At 45.5% G+C, this 16335-nt stretch overlaps 1 protein-coding gene across 1 annotated transcript in view; it reads right to left on the reverse strand.

Annotated features, from left to right (window-relative positions):
- Positions 1 to 16335, reverse strand: part of LOC144805774 (uncharacterized) — a 399726-nt gene that overhangs the window by 137590 nt on the left and 245801 nt on the right. The gene's annotated exons all lie outside the window — the stretch shown is intronic.

Consider the following 16335-nt stretch of genomic DNA (forward strand, 5'->3'; position numbering starts at 1 on the left):
CCACTGGATAAAGTTCGGGCCGAAACCATAACGGATTAGGACCTCAAAGAGATATGGCCATTCTATGGAGTCGAAGGCGAGTGTGGCGTCGAGGGAAAGAATAGCCGCGTCTTCCTGGATAAACGGGATTCTACTCATGAAAGTGTGGACTCTACGGAGATTGAGCACCGTGTTGCGGCCTGGGAGGAATCCCGACTGGTCATCATGGATTAGGGAGGGGAGGACTGTAATCAGTCTGGTGGCGAGAAGCTTCGCTAATATCTTAACCTCGGAATTAATGAGGGAGATCGGCCTATATGAACCGCAATAATTGATTACCACAATTGACGCCAACCTTTGATCGAGCGGCAAGCTACCAGCATCTCGGCTCTCTTCAAAAATTGCCTTCAGGTGAGGGATTGCCTCCCGCACCATTCCCTTCAGGAATTCGATAGGGATACGGTTGGGGCCCATAGCCGTACCCGACTTTATGGCAAATAGCGCATTCCCAATCTCCTCCACTGTGAGGCCCGCTTCTAATTCCTGAACGTCAGCCTCAGAGAGTGTGGGCAAGTGCATTTCATTTAGAAGTAGTTTGGGCTCTTCGGCGGTGTAATGTGTTCTGGCCATGTATACCTTCTCTAGATGGCCTCCGCTATGTCTTTGGAGTCTGTGACAGGAGAGTTATCAGGGCCGGTCAATATCGGGATCCATCTGGACCCTTGTTCACGTTTTTCCAACCACGCCAACATTTTGCCAGCTCTATCACCCAGCTCATACACTCGGTGGCGAATTTTTAGGAGCTTGGCTTGAACTTTTTCCAGTGCCAGTGCTCTATATTCAAGTTGCTTTACTCGGAGTCGGGTTGCCGTCTCTTCTGAGGGGTCAGTATTATGAAACGATTCTAGATGGACTAGGTCTGTTTCGGCTTGGATTAGGTGATCATTTTGCTTACGTAAATAGCCAGTCTTGAGAGCTAACGCCTTTCCTTTAATCACAGCTTTATAGGCTTCCCATATGGTTACAGCCGAGTGTACGGATCCGACGTTCTCAGCAAAATAGTATTCTGTATGTTCGAGCAGGCAGTCTTTTATGTTAGGGATTTTTAAAAGCCACAAAGTTATGATTATGGGACCTCGGGATATCTGGCGGTGATACGTAAGGTCTACAATAAGCGGGGAGTGATCTGAGATCCTCTGGGAAGTCCTTTAGGTTGGCGAAAAAATTCTATGTCAGTTACAGGGGAGAATAAATAATCTATGCGCAAACTACTATTGTGTGCATTAGAATAGTGTGTGAAGTAGGAAGTGGTCAGGTGAAAGGTACGCCATATATCTTCGAGCCCCATTGCTTGTGTAAAGTCAAGGAGATCAGAGCCTAATCTATGTGACGAGCTTTGGGGGTGTTGATCTATTGCGTCATTCATGGTCATATTGAAGTCACCTCCAAGAAGCAGAGGTCCCCGTGGAAGATTTAGTATGAGTCGTTCCAAAGTCTGCAGTGCGTCCCCTCCCATGGTTGGTGGAATATAAACCGAGATAATGTTTAACTGTATTCACTCCCAAATGGCCTCCGCCACGGCAAATCGACCAAGTGGATCAGCCCACGTCTTTGTGCATGTGAGTGCAACACTTTTCCGGACTAGGAAGAACCGGAAGTAAATCCTGCGTGTACGAGTAGTTTGTAACCCCCTCGGTGCAGTACTTGACATGTGTTGCCCATCAAGTGCGTTTCTTGGAGGAGAACTAGGTCAGGAGCATGGCGCTTAAGGTATTGCATCACTATTCCTCTTTTCACTTTACTACCTAGGCCATTGACATTCCATGTCATAATGGAGAATGTCTTAGTCAGGGGGGCTGTCATGGCGGCTCAAAGAGAGGAGCATATTTACAGAATACAGGCTGATGGGCCTCCTGATGGCCTCCAGAGCCAGTGTCGAAAGTGAACCGGCCGGGGACGGTAACCAAGGGAACCTAGTCATGCCTCAGTGTCAAATATAGAGTGCCTCGTGGGGGCTCTGAATGACGTTTAGTATGCCTCATGGTCAAATAGACTCTGCAGTATGCAAACAAAAACAAACTTGAAACCAAGAACAAAGTCAGAACAAAATCCCCAACAATCCACCCTCCTCCCCTCCCAACCCCCCCCCCCTGCCTCCCTGCCTGCGAACATCAAACTATCCCCTTCCCAACTCGGCAATGTGCCTGTCGCCCTCCCAAACATTAGTGGGGTGTGTGTAGAGCCTTGTGAGCCCTCGTCCGAGGTCTATGAGAGTACATGCATTATATTACATTATTCTGAACGTTTTAAGGCAGTCTTGTACATATTACATTAAACTAGAATAGAACCTGTTGGCGGTCTCCCCGGCGCCCGAACCAGAGGAGGGGAGACAGCAAGAGCAGTTTTTCAAAATCATCAGGGTGAGTCCGAGGCATCCGAAGAGCGTCACTGGTCATCCTGAGTTCCATCGTTAAACAAGTCTTGAATTCCGGGCATCTGGTCCCGGCCGGAGAGGTCAGTTGAGGCTCGACGACGATTTGAGGATGTACTCCTTTGACGCCAGCCTTCAATCCAGTCCCAGATCTCCTCAGGAGATATGAAGAACCATGTCTTTCCCTCTGATTCAACTCGCAGTTTAGCGGGAAAGAGCATGGCGTATTTAATATTCTTGGCTCTCAAAGCCTTCTTGACCTCAAGGAAACTTCTCCTCCGCGCTTGTGCTTTCATCGTGAAGTCAGGGAATATCGTGGTTGGTTTTGGCGGTGTGTGGGTCCTTGGTGAGGGAGAGGATGAGCTGGGTGTCTTAGGCGTGGGAGAAGATTTTGAGATTGTGGTAGCGGGCCACTTGTGCGAGGGGGGCCATGTAGACGTTGAACAGCGTCGAGCTGAGGGATGAGCCCTGGGGGACACCGCAGATGATGGGTGGCTTTGTATCAGAAGGGTGGGAGGCGGACGCTCTGGGTTCTGCCAGAGAGGAAGGATGTGGCCCAGTCGAGGGCCTTCTCTTGGATTCCGGTTTCTTGGAGGCGTGTCTTTAGGGTGAAATGGCAGACCGTGGAGAGGAGACAGTCCCCAGGGTTGCGGGGGCACCCATGGACCCCCGCTAATTGACTGGGCATTGCCCCCGGGACCTTTAGTGTGAATTCTGCCATTTTTTGTTGTTTGTTTTTTTAATGCTTTTTTTTGGGTTGGGGTCTTTGAGGGACACCCTGAGCAGGCCTATGGGGTCAGGGTTTTCTACCCTGCCCCCTTTTCTTGTTTTTCATCTTTTTTTCACCCTTTTTCTTGTGACTCGGTTACCTAGTCACAAGATGGCTGCCAACACTTCCTGGTTTGGAGTGTTGGCAACCAATCAGAGTTAAGCTTGTGCCCAATAGCGTGTGAGCACCACAAGCACAAGCTTCAAGAAAAGCTGTATGAGTGAAGGATGGTGCACCTTTTTAATATATGTTTTTGTATATAATTTGATTATATGTATACGTCTGTGTGCTTATGTGTTTTTTTTGTTCTTTTCAGCCCTGACGAAGTCCCTTTGGGGGCGAAACGCGCTGGCTGAGGCCTTTTAACATTTAAAATAAAGGAACTTTTTAAAAATTATTTTGTTGGTACGGACCAGTTTCTTTCGGTGCACCATCCTTCACTCATACAATTTGGTATCTGCCTCGGAAGCGGAGCTTCTGTGCGGCTAGCCCCGGATGTGTTCTGCACGATCATCAAAATACTTCCTACTATGAAATTTGAGTGCGAACCTTAGTCAGCCGCAGATCTCTTTGTTTGATACTGGACTTCAAGAAAAGCTGTAGTGATTCCAAGAGGCCCTCTCCTAGAGCAGCGCTTGCGCGCTGCGCTAGGCTCGACCTAGACTTACCTTTTTGCCCAAATTTGGTGTAATTCCGTTCAGCAGTTCGGGCTGTAGCTTTGTCTAAATTTGTAAATTAACATGTGACAAATGCGTTTTGGGACCTGTGAGGAGGAGCCCGCTTTCACTACCATGATAAACCCTGTCTCTGACTCACACGTAATGTTGTCATCGGCTGAATGAATTCCAGGGGATATGCAAGGGTTAAATAACGCGGACTCGTCTTCCCCACAGGAACGCCCAGAGGAAAAGAACCAATGGGAGGAGGTCTCAGGGAATAGAAGGGCGGACCTGTCAGAAGGGCGGACCAGTCAGCGAGTGAGCAGTTCCAGGAAGACGCTGCGGGATGGAAAACAGCGGGTATACTGGGGAGATAGAATTATTTTTGTGGTTAGTATTTGGAAGGGGGGGCACACAAAACCTTATCCGCTCCATGGTAGAAAATGAAGGACATGTTTTAAAAGGGACCGGAGGAATGCACGCCTGTGTGAATATAATATTGAATAGTTAGAGGACTGAAAGTACCAATACCGTCTCACCTCACAGAGGCGGCTTCCTCACCCTCATCTGTAGACATGCCGCCTTCATCACGAGTGAACGATTACCCAAGCTTTGCAGGCTCCCTCCCAGGTTTGCCACAGTTGTTTTCCCTTCAGTAATGGAGCGTGTGAGGCAGACTGTGCTGTACACTGAACAAGTCTTTAAGGAAGTGTGAGTGCAACAAGGCTGGTTTATTAATTCACCACTTAACTAGTCAGTCTCCTGCCCCTACATCCTCACTTAAGCCACAATTTGTGACACATTTGCTATTTTAAGACTTGTAATAACATCACTTTTGTATATTTAAGTCCATACAGATACTGATGAAAGCAAAACCGTAAGTACTAAAATGCAGAGTACAGGGGGCACGAGACCTTATAAAAAAAAAAGGTTTTAGAGTGGCAGGGTTTGCAAATTAGCATAGGCAGTGTGCAGTAATGTCACAGAGAGGGACATGGCATGTCTATTATGCCTCTCTTTAATGGTAATGAATTGTGATTCACGTAATATAAGAATGCACATTAGCAGTGTATGCCCTCATGTACATAAATAAGGAAGGCTTAAATGTATTTTGGTACAACAATGTGGGAGAGTTTTAACCCCTCAGCTGCGCTGAACATTCCCCGCTTGTGCGAAACGTTCTATTCCGCGGGCGGGGCCGAGACGTTCAGCGGACGTGTGCAGCACTACTGAGGTAGTGCACCCGACGTCCACTGAACGTGTGCAGCATTAAAGGGGTTAATGAAACATGGGAGAATATGTTAACATTAACTTTTATTGGGCAGAGCAAGTTTCCAGTGGGAGAAAGCTAAAATATTGTAATGCATGATATAGAATGAATATAGTCCTTTCTAAATCTAACTTGCATACCTAGGCATTGCACAGATATTCTAGGCAGTAGTCTGTTATTCTTTTCCTTCTGCATGAATGTGTGTATTATATTTAGCTTATGGATGCCACTTTTTCAGCTATTTAATTTACTAATTGGGAGCATTTTTATTTTGGTGGCCGTGAATATTCTCTATCTCAGTGCGGCCCTGATAGTTGGCAGCCCACTAGCGATTCCTGATATTTACTAAATACCAGGCAGTTGGGGTATGCCTGCTACTTACACCCAAGTGGTGATTGGACACACAACAAATTGGAAAAATTAAATTTGATGTGTTTTCTCTAGAATAATTAGGCTGATTGTTGGTGTCTCATCATTTCCATTTGTCTCAGTTGCCAATTTTTAATATTTACAATTTCAATTTTTTTTAGACTCTCGTGCTTGTGTCCAACGAAGTTTTTGGTACATGAAGTAACAGTAGGTGGTGTAGGACCCAGGAAAATGTGCTGCATGGCTACTTATAGGGTCCCAAAAGTGAGACCTATTGGCTATGTAAAAGCTTGTTTTCAGTAATTCCACTAGGTTAATTTACTTACTTCTGCTCTTCCATAGAAAAATAATGTTTTGTCTTGCCAATAATTTTGGGACTGGAGTATAAATCTCCACAAAACTTTCCAAAAAGGTCCTCCTTTTTTATTAGTTTTTGCATAGAAAGTAGGGGGATAATCCATTAGGGGATTGGCGAGTAAAAAGGGGGTCCCAAAATGCAAAATACCAATGCATTTTCCATAGACTTCTATATAAACTGCTCAATGGAATTGCCTTATGTTCGGCAGGAAGCTAGACCATGGTCCGCAAATTGTGCTTTTTGTGATTTGGTGTAAATCTGTTCAGTAGTTTTTGTGAAATTATGGCTGTAAAATATTTATATATCTGAACTGTTGGGAGACCACAGCCCTTTGGTTTGAACCCTTAATGGTGTCAGCCAGGCCCCTGTAATGTAACTAAGGCTGTGTTTAAAATTACAACTTTGGCATCAAATTAGTACACAGAGGCAGAAACTACAGGGCTGGCTGCTTATCTAGAAAGCCACTTTTGGGTAGTTTGGGTGACGAGGATTTGGATGTTCATGAATGTTTGTGGCAGCGGTGTTAGACGCTGTCCATGATGCTGCTTGTGCTGACCCAGGAGTGGTGCCAGTTAACAAGGACTTCACAGATGGTCTCCCCTGGGACTGGTGCTTAAGTGCTGAGGTGTTTGGGTGTGCTCAAGTAGCGACTGAGCTAACTGTGGCTCTGGATATGGTTATGAGACCTGATTCTTTTGTTCTACTTGGTAAGGCGAGACCTAACTTGTTGAATATTCACCCAGTGTGAGTGGTGAGATCCGCGTTGCTGGTCTGGCTGAAGTTGTGATGCTGCTGACAGTAGCGTGTCTGCTAAAAGTGATGGCATGACTGGTGGAACTATAAAGCCAAATAAGAGAAAGTTATCTTCCGACACCACAGTCTTCATGACTGAGACCAATAATACTGAAGACTCTGAGACTCACAGCAGTAATTTCTCCTTTCAGAGCGTTATTGCTGCAGATGGAGTGAAGCCAAGAAGTAAGCACATTACTAAGGTACCAACAAAGTTTAATATTTTTCATTTGTATTAACAGTTCCTCTTTTGCAGCATTTGAAAATGCATTTTCTAGTTTTGTTGCTTTTTGTTTAGGTCTTTCTTGTAGGCTGTTTCCTGTGGTTTAAAGGGAACGATGTTGTAGTGTGTGATCTTAATGCTGCAGTTTGCATTTCATTACCATCATTTGCTTACCCTGGAGAATTTCCAGAGTGTAGGAGTTTTGCTGTTCCAGAGTTCTTTCTTCAGCTTCTGGGCAGTTGTCGCTCTGTGGCGATCTGTGGTCCTGTTTCTCTGCTCTTTTTGTAGTAGCTCCTATCAGAGCTTCATCTTCCCGCCAACGATAATAAGATGCCAGGCATCACCCAGCACACAACACAGACTATGTTGGGCTACGTCGGTGCAGTTAGAGCGAGGATAAAGTTCTCCGGACCCATCAGGCTGTGAATGTAACCTAAGGGCTTAAGATGAAATGAAGAGCTTACCTCCTTCCTGAGTGGCTCCAGACTGCTGTGTGCAGACCCGGTAGATGGCAGAACCCTGGAGTATGTATGTATAAATCAGATTATGTTGGAAGTAACCTGCAATATAGTGGCAGGCAGCACCCTGCCATAGAGTAGGATTTCTCATAGTATTTTATTTCCTGACACATTAATGGAGATAATCTTTTAACTGGCAGAAGAACAACACTGACCATACATTTTCCTGGGTTTGTCTTTAAAATGACGTACACATTAGGAATGGCATTTCGTTCTACTGGAATAATAACACAAGTTATCTTGTACTCTGCTATGATGTTGCGTCACAGATCTTTGGCTGCAATGCCTTCCATGTTTCATTCAAACATGCGTTCTACAGGGCACATATATGATTTGCTGCTGTAGAGAAATAATGCTCCTGTGTACTGTGGCAGACTCCGAAATATTGAAAAACTTCATGATTTCTCTTTCAGCACTTCGTGTAAAGCCTTTCATTTTTTGACTCATACATTTGGCAGAAACATAACTTAGTACCATTAAAATAGTTGTAATCTGGAGCATTCATGTGGGGTTAGGACTGGCTCAACCAGAGTGCTTGCTGACTCGGAGGAGTATGGAGTTGACCACCTTGCCTGGTCCGGTGTGGAACCAAGCCAGCGATGCTTTGCTGTAGGCTCATTTGCCCTGATAGCTGGTCAACAGTTTGAGGAGGAGGAGGTGAAGAGCTGGCTAAGTGTGCCATGAGGCTGGCGTTTCAGTACATCCCTGAGAAGTGAGCTGTGAGTCGATGTAGTGTTCCTCTTATACCACGTGCAATTCACCCTCTCCAAAGCCTCAAGAATTCCTGGGTGTGAAGGGCGGCTGATTCTGATTGGGTGCTTGATAGTTTTCCAGAAACTCATGTTCTTGATTGTTCATGTTTATCCGTAGTTAATTAAACATGCCCAGGGGTTTTATCTCTTCAGTTGGCACAAGCTGCACTAAAAGTTTCTTTCCCATTGCAAAAAAATATGAACGGCTGATGAGCCTCTGTCTGTCAAAGAATAGAAGGGCTGGGCAACTGTCATTCATCTCACTGTGACTTTAGAGACCATCCTTTTAATGAGAAAAACAAAACTACAAGTCCCATAAGGAATAGTGGTGGAAGGTGTCACGCATGACCTGGGACAACATCCGATTCAGCACCTTCAGTTCCATTTTTTAAGTATTTGAAACAATATTGAATTTATAACCTTTGTTTTTTATGGTCATGAGTCACCAGAATACTAAAAACGTGTCTTTTATTTTCAGGATCAATTAAGTAATGGTCACCAGCTTGGAAGCTCTGGTAATTCTTCAGTATTTGTCATTGATCTTCATATGTGACTGGTTTGGGTCTGCCCCTGCATCGTTCCCGATAACTCGCACAGGTAAGGAGCTGGTAGCAGCAACATGATAACCCCATACTCGTCTGTAAGAAGTGCGCTCGGAGGCAGGTATCCGATCATTTTTGTGAAACAAGCAAGCGCCAATATTTGCTATGTACATTTGTTAAAATAAAACAGTCAAATCACAGTATACTGTTCCGGAGGTTCGTCCCAGAGACATTATCTGTAACAGAACGCAGACACCCTAGGAAGCATGTGCTTTTAAGACAAGTTGTGTTCACTCACCTGAAGGTGACCTGCTTCATCATTGGGCTATACTCCTCACCAGGCCGGAGCTACAATGCCTGGTGGGCACCACCAGAAGGCACTTTGTCGCAGATCTTTTAATAAGTACGCCGGATGAGCATAGTAGGACAGAGGATGTTGTGTCATAAGATGTGAGATTGGTGAAGTCTGAATAAAAGATCAACTATTGACCAGTTGCCACAATATAGTTAATGTGATCTTCCTGGTCCATGTTGAGATTAAAAACAGTGGCAGAGAAATTGAGGAACTAATGGTCCCTATCACTGTGTGAAAGTGTCGGTCACCTATGGACCTGCTGGTAAGCTGGGGTCTATACTTCAGGTCAACGTTTTTCATGCCTTGTGTAGTCATGGAGCAATCTGTTGGCATTTCATCAGGACCAAATATGGGAAAATGGGTAAATGTGACCTAATCTTCTCCACCGCGTGGGGAGCTCTGTAACTCAAAGCCCTGCACCATGCATAGGTGATAAGGTGCCTATTAACATGTTACTACCACAGGTGAGCACTGCCTAACAGAATGCACTAGATACAGTAACCCTCCTAAAATTCAGGACATATTGACTTATCCAATAGGGAGGATGCCGAATCAGAGGGCAACTGGTTTGAAAAGCACATGCTTGCTAGGGTGTCTGCGTTCAGGTAGAGATAATGTCTGTGGGACTGAATCTCCAGAACAGTATACTGTGAGTTGATTTATATGAAGAATGTGTATACTGGACTGTCATTTTCCTCAGCGTCTCTTGTGCTATGTAAAATAAAACACAACACACCTGGAGGCCAACAAATCTATCATAAATTTAATGCAAAAATAGCAAAAGGCCAAGCAAACTAACAAGTGATAATTGACTTTGCAATGGACAAGAGCATCCACTCTAAAGCAAGTTGGAGTATATAATGCTAATGCTCCCCATGTATTTTTATACACTTTTCTCCTAATACAAGTCAATGAAACATGAACACGTGATAGAAACAGTTACTGAAACATCACTAATGAACAGGAGGCAGGATCTTCTCTCGAGAGGAATGTGAGGAGTCCGTGAGGTGCAGATCTAAGACACATCAAATTAATATAAGAATATTGTAATTTGGTAATGTAATATATCAATGCACTTTGTGGCATTCATGTGTAACCAATTATCGGTTTTAAATATCCAGTATATCCAGTTATGTTTTCTCAATTCCTTCTTCTAGAGGCCACCACTGCTGCTATCCAGCTGTATTCAGCAGAGCCTCCTGTGACCTGGAATCCTTCATTTAATCAATACCAAAGGCCGTCAATGCTTCTAGCCAACCCCGGTCACTGGTGCCACTTGCACCACACCACCCTTGGGCCTGTTATTCTTTTAGCCAGCTCCAGCCAGTAGTGGCCCCTTGGACCTGTATGTAAGCCTACTAGCCAGCTCCTGTTAGTACTGGCCCCTGGGACCTGTTATCATTCTAGCCAACTTGAGTCATTAGTAGCACCTTGGGACTAGTGATCATACTAACCAGTTTCAGTCAGTATTGTCCCCCTGAGATCTATTATCCTGCTAAGTAACTCCAGTCAGTAGTGACCCCTGAACCTTAAATCCTGCAAATATTCAAAACAAGAGGTCAACTCTACTGCCAACCAGTTCCAGTCAATATTGACATGTATTGTTACCCTGCTCGTAATGAATACCAGAGGCCAGCGTTGTTGCTAGCCAGCTCCAGTCAATATTGACATGTATTGTTACCCTGCTTGTCATAAATACCAGAGGCTAGCGTTGTTGCTAGCCAGCTCCAGTCACCAGCGGCCCGTCACATATTATCCTCAGTAGGATCAATACCCAAGGCCTGTGCAGCCGCTAACCTGCCCTAGTCAGTAGTGACCTCCCAGACTTGTTATTCTGCATATAATCAGCAAGGCATAGGCCCTAATAACACTCACCCCACGTCCTTATGGTATATTAGCAATGTCATTTATTTACTTACATCATACGGTAGGTCCCGCACTATTTCACACGATCGCAAAAGCAAAGAAAATCCAAATTTGCTAACCGTTCAGCACTCCACCTTATCAAAAATGACCAAATCACACCAAGCACTATAGCCCGCCACATCACATGGCACACTCGGCCACAACATGACAAGATACCACAGCAGGGATTTGGTGCCATTAATCCTCTGTTCGAGTCATGTGTGCTGTAGATGCACATGCTTTGCATACTCCTGCCATCTTTTGTTGGGTCCGGATGTTTGCAGGTAGTATTTCTTTGAAGAAGTCTTTCCAATCACAAGGTAAGGTGACTCCACCTTTCGGTGATAGTGCGCATGGGCATCGACTTCATTGTTAGATTGTTTTTTTACCCCAAACGGGTTCGGATGTGTATTGCTGCACTCCGAAACCGCTCTTCGGGTTCCCCGCAATCCACTCTACCCTCAACGGTATTGTTTCAGTACCCGTTTCCCTGTTCGCCACGTTTCAAATAGATCGACAAACTTTCAATTTTTGATAGAAAACCTCGTGGGCAACCGTCGGGCCTTGTGCGTAGGGCCAGCCATCTGCAAATGGAACGGACTCTATTCCATACCTGTCCTGGGTGCCACGCAAAGTACCCTCGCACCGATCTACATCAAGTTTGTAACTTGTGCCTCTCTCCAGCGCACAAGGAGGAAGACTGCAACGCTTGTAAGTCGTTTCGGTCCAAGAGGACTCTACCCGATCATCTGTCTCGATGACGAGAGAGGCAGCGTCAAAGCATTCAACACACTCTGATTGTCTTTGGGGAAGAATCTGACTAAGACCTGATAGAAGCGTCCGCCGTAGAAGAAGAGGACAATCTCTATGCCAGAGCGCAATCGTTGGGGCATGCTGGGGCAGCCATGTCATTGCAATTCTACGTCATGCGACTGACCAAATGTATAGGTTATCTTGCGCCTTTCTGGCATCTAAAGAGGCCTAATAAACAGCATTTGGGTGTCAGCTCAATACTTAGTTGTGTGGCATGCACCATTTCTTGGACAGCTAGTTGCCAGAAGGAGTGTATTTTATCGCAGGACCATGGTTAATGTAAGAAATCAGCCCCCACAGTGTTGCAGCGCAGGCATATATCTGGGCAAGACACGACCATTCGATAAAGGTCTAGTGGCGTTAAGTAGGTTCTTCGCAGAAAATTATAATGTATCAGTCGAAAATGGGCATTACTAAAAATCATGCATGTTAGTTCACAGGCCCGCTGCCAGGCTTGATCTTCCATTGGAATGTCAAAGTATAAATTCCAGGCCTCTCTGACCCGTGTGTAGTGTCTACTGTATGTGTCGCATTGTTCTGTAAAGATGCATAATTAGGTGTCTACACGCACCATAGGTTAGCAGTATCTCCAGGGTTTGAGTATGCAGCGGAGCTGTTGCAAAGCATGGCCAGGTGTGCTTAGTTGTGTCTGCCAAGCCCGCATCTTGTAAAAATTGCCACTGGCTTAGACCAAACTCTTTGCGGGCATGTTTAAAGGCGATAAGTCTCATCTGGGTACAATTCACCCTATTGCTCGCATCCCCCTCACTCCATGCCTGGAAGGACATACTGAGTGCCATCTGCCTGATTGGTTTTAATATCCAGATTGGGAGCTCCCTATGGAATGGTGCGCGCTTAAGTACTCTCACTACAAACCAATGCCATACTCTGCCGTCTGTCGCACAATATATGGAGTATCTTTCGGTGTACCTGATTCCTCCATTAACAGCTCTGGAAGACAACCAGCGTCCACCATTCCTGCCGAGAGCCGCATTTTTCAACTAGGGTCTGTGTTGAGCCATCGAGCTGCGTGTTGCAATTGAACGGCATAATATTAGGGGTCCAAATGTGGGACCTCCAATCCCCCGCTGCATAAGTCCTGGCCAAAGCCACTCTGCTATGTGTAATGGCCTTGTTGAAAGATGAAGGGCATGATTGATGGACTTCCTGAAAAACTCAAAAGAAGATGGGATGTCTTACTTCCATCCTGCTTTTTGCCTATTGGGAAGGGCCACAAAAGGGAGTGGCGTCCTCCTTATTTTAGCTTCTCCTTGGGTTTCCTGTCGGGACCACTGTGCCTTGTGAAGGAGGGATTGGAGAAACCTCTTGTTGAAACTTAGCAGATATAGTGGACTATGTGCTTGGCGTTTGCTCCAGGATGTATGAGTACGTGGAAAAATTAAGCAAAAACATTGCGGCCAGCCTAGAGCTCCAGAAGCTCTGGTAATGCCAAAAGGCTGCTATGGTTGAGTTCCAGCCAGGACAGATGCTGTGGGTTTTGGGGCTGTGGCTCCTAGGGCTCTGCTAGGTAAGTGGAGTGGACCCTACCCTGTCCTAGAAAGAAAAGGGGCGGTCACCTACCTGGTAGACCCTGGCTCTGACAGAAATCATAAAAGGGTCATCGATGTCAACCGACTCACACCCTACTATGACATGGCAGATGTGACCATAGTAGTGTAGATAGTCCCTTCTGGTCCTAAGGAAATGCTGAGTATCACTCTGAACAATTAAAGCATGAAACATGTCGACCATTCACTGATAGAGTAGGTTTTTGTTTTGACGGACCCTAAAGCCAGGTGAAGCAACCACTCTCCTTGTTTTTACTAAGGCGGTTTACAACTCCATTAAAAAAGAAAGTTGTGGACTACCCTACCTTTTTTAAATCACCCTTGCACATCTACACACACTTACCTTCCCCAAATCTCCCGCTAGGGCCCTCATACCCTCAGCACCATACAGCAGGAAGAAAAGATCCCCGCGAAAGAGCCCCTTTATGTATTGCACCGCCGACGAGGGGCGAGCCCATATGATGAAGCATGACGCCTAGCTTGCTGGGTGTGTGAGGTCTCTAGTTCTGAAAGGAGGATTCCCCTTCTGTGTGACTTCACTCACTTTGTTTTTTACAACTGTCTCTCCCTTATATATTTGTTGTTTAAATTCAGGGGAACTGTGCATTCAATTTCTTCTTTGAGATGTGACCATGCTCATGGTTACAGATGAGGATCAGGAAGCTAAGAGTGAACCTGTCCCTGACCTGTCCAACAATCCAAAAGATGGGTCAGTGGAAGGTGCAGTCTTGTCAGACACCCTACCTGCCCATCAGGAGACTGATTGCAGGCAAGTCCTAAATCAGTTTGCAGAGCGCTTCTTTTTGATCTCTCGCCAGACTGGCTGGTGTATCCATGATGTGGACGCTGATGAAAGACTACCTTTCGAGAATAAAACATACAGGCAGACTGAACATGCGAATGAGAGCATCAAAGCTGAAGTAAGCATGATGCTGGAATTGGGAGTTCTAAAGCATTCTGAGAGCCCCTGGACCTGCCCAGTTGTCTTAATCTCCAAGCCTCATAACCAGGATGGTAAGAAAGAAATGAGGTTTTGTGTGGACTATTGGGGCATGAATGCTGTGACCAAAAGCGATGCATACCAAACTCCATGGGCAGATGAACTTATTGACAGGTTGGGAGCAGCCAAGTATCTGAGTATGTTTGATCTCACTTCAGAGTACTGGCTGATAGGTCTGACTCCAGGAGCTAAATAAATATCTGCTTTTTTAACCCCAGATGGGTATTATCAGTTCACTGTAATGCCCTTTAGTTTGAAAAATGCACCTGCCACTTTTCAAAGGTTGGTGAACTAAGTCCTTGCTGAATTGACATCCTTGAGTACAGCATATCTACACAACATTGCTGCCTTTAGCTCTACCTGGCAGGATCACCTGATCCACCTTCGTAAAGTACATGAGGCTCTGAGAAGTGCAGGCCTCGTTATCAAGGGATTCAAGTGCTAGACAGGACTGGGAAAGGTTGCATACTTGGGTCACCTTGTGAGTGGAGGCCAGGTTCAGCCCTTACAACCCAAGATCTAGACCATTCTGGACTGGGTGGCTCCAACTATCCAGACTCAAGTGAGGGCCTTCCTTGGCTTCCCTGGTACTATAGGAGGTTTGTGAGGGATTATGGCACCATTGTGGCACCCCTCACAAGCTGACTTCCGAAAGAATGCCCAGAAATAGTGAACTGGACTGTGAGCTGTCTAAAGTCTTTAGACACTCTGAAGGAAGCAATGTGCTCTGCACCTGTTCTGAAAGCTGCATATTATGTCAAGCAATTCATTGTGCAGACTGATGCCTATGAACATAGGAGCAGTGCTATCCCAAAAACATGACCAAGGTCAAGATCAGCCACTGGCTTTCATCAGTAGAAGGCTAATCCCCAGGGATCAGCGTTGAACTGCCATTTAGATGGACGCCTTTGCTGTGGTTTGGTCCCTTGAGAAGTTTAGGTCAAACCTGTTTGGCTCTCACTTCCTAGTTCAAACCTGCCACGTGCCTCTCCGATGGTTAATTCAAATGAAAGGTGAAAATCCCAAATGGCTAAAGTAGTCCATCACCCTACAGGGAATAGACTTTGAAGTGAAACAGAGACCTGGGACTGCCAGTGCAGATGGACTTTCCAGGTTGTCCCATTTAGACGATGTTAAATGTTATGTTATGTTAAAAATACTTACAAATCACGCGCACACCACAAGGTTTCATGGCGCTGCGGACAAGGGAGTCCTGCCGCTAAGTGATTCATTCATAAGCCTGGTGTAAGAGCCAGGTCTTTAAGAGTTTCCAAAATTGAGGATATGATATCCTCGATCTAATGTCCTGAGGGACAGAATTCCAAAATTGAGGGCCAGGACTGCAAATCTTAGTCCCCCCAATGTCTAGTGTTTAAAAGACGGAGTAGCTAGGGGATTCAAATGGGAAGACCTTAGATCCCGAGTGTGTATATATCTCTGGACCCGAGTAGTTACAGACACTGGGCAGTTGCCATGGAGCGCTTTAAAGAGAAGGCATCCCACCTTGAATACACTGCGTTCGACTACCAGAAGCCAATGTAACTTTTTCATAAGAGGGGTGACATACTGCATTCTTGCCTGGCGAGAGATTAATCTAGCAGCCTGGTTTGGCACTAGTTGCAGTCTTTTAGATTGATATGCCGGAATGCCAAAGTAAAGAGTTAGTGTAGTCAATGTGAGAGATGACTAAGGCTAAAGCAACTTGGGTAAGAGCTTCAGTAGAGAGAAATCTGCTGTTCTCCAGTATTGGGGTATCTTTCATAGATTTACATTCTTGAATCATTCCCCATCATTGAAGTGGAATTCCCACGGTACATAGAATAGCAATATAGCGATAGCATAGCGAAAGCACAGCTAAAAGAGCAATAGGAAGTATTGCAACATGGACGTTAATAGGAAAACACTTGTCACTTTAATAACTTGTCCAAGTCATTAGATATGGTCCAAACTCCAGCCAATCAGGCAACAGCACCCTCTGGAACCTTCTCCTCAGAGGCTCAGGCTCTCAGATTTTCTACTGCACGTCGTGTGA

Source organism: Lissotriton helveticus (genome assembly GCF_964261635.1).
Source record: "Lissotriton helveticus chromosome 1_1 unlocalized genomic scaffold, aLisHel1.1 SUPER_1_unloc_24, whole genome shotgun sequence".
Taxonomy (NCBI): Eukaryota; Metazoa; Chordata; class Amphibia; order Caudata; family Salamandridae; genus Lissotriton; species Lissotriton helveticus.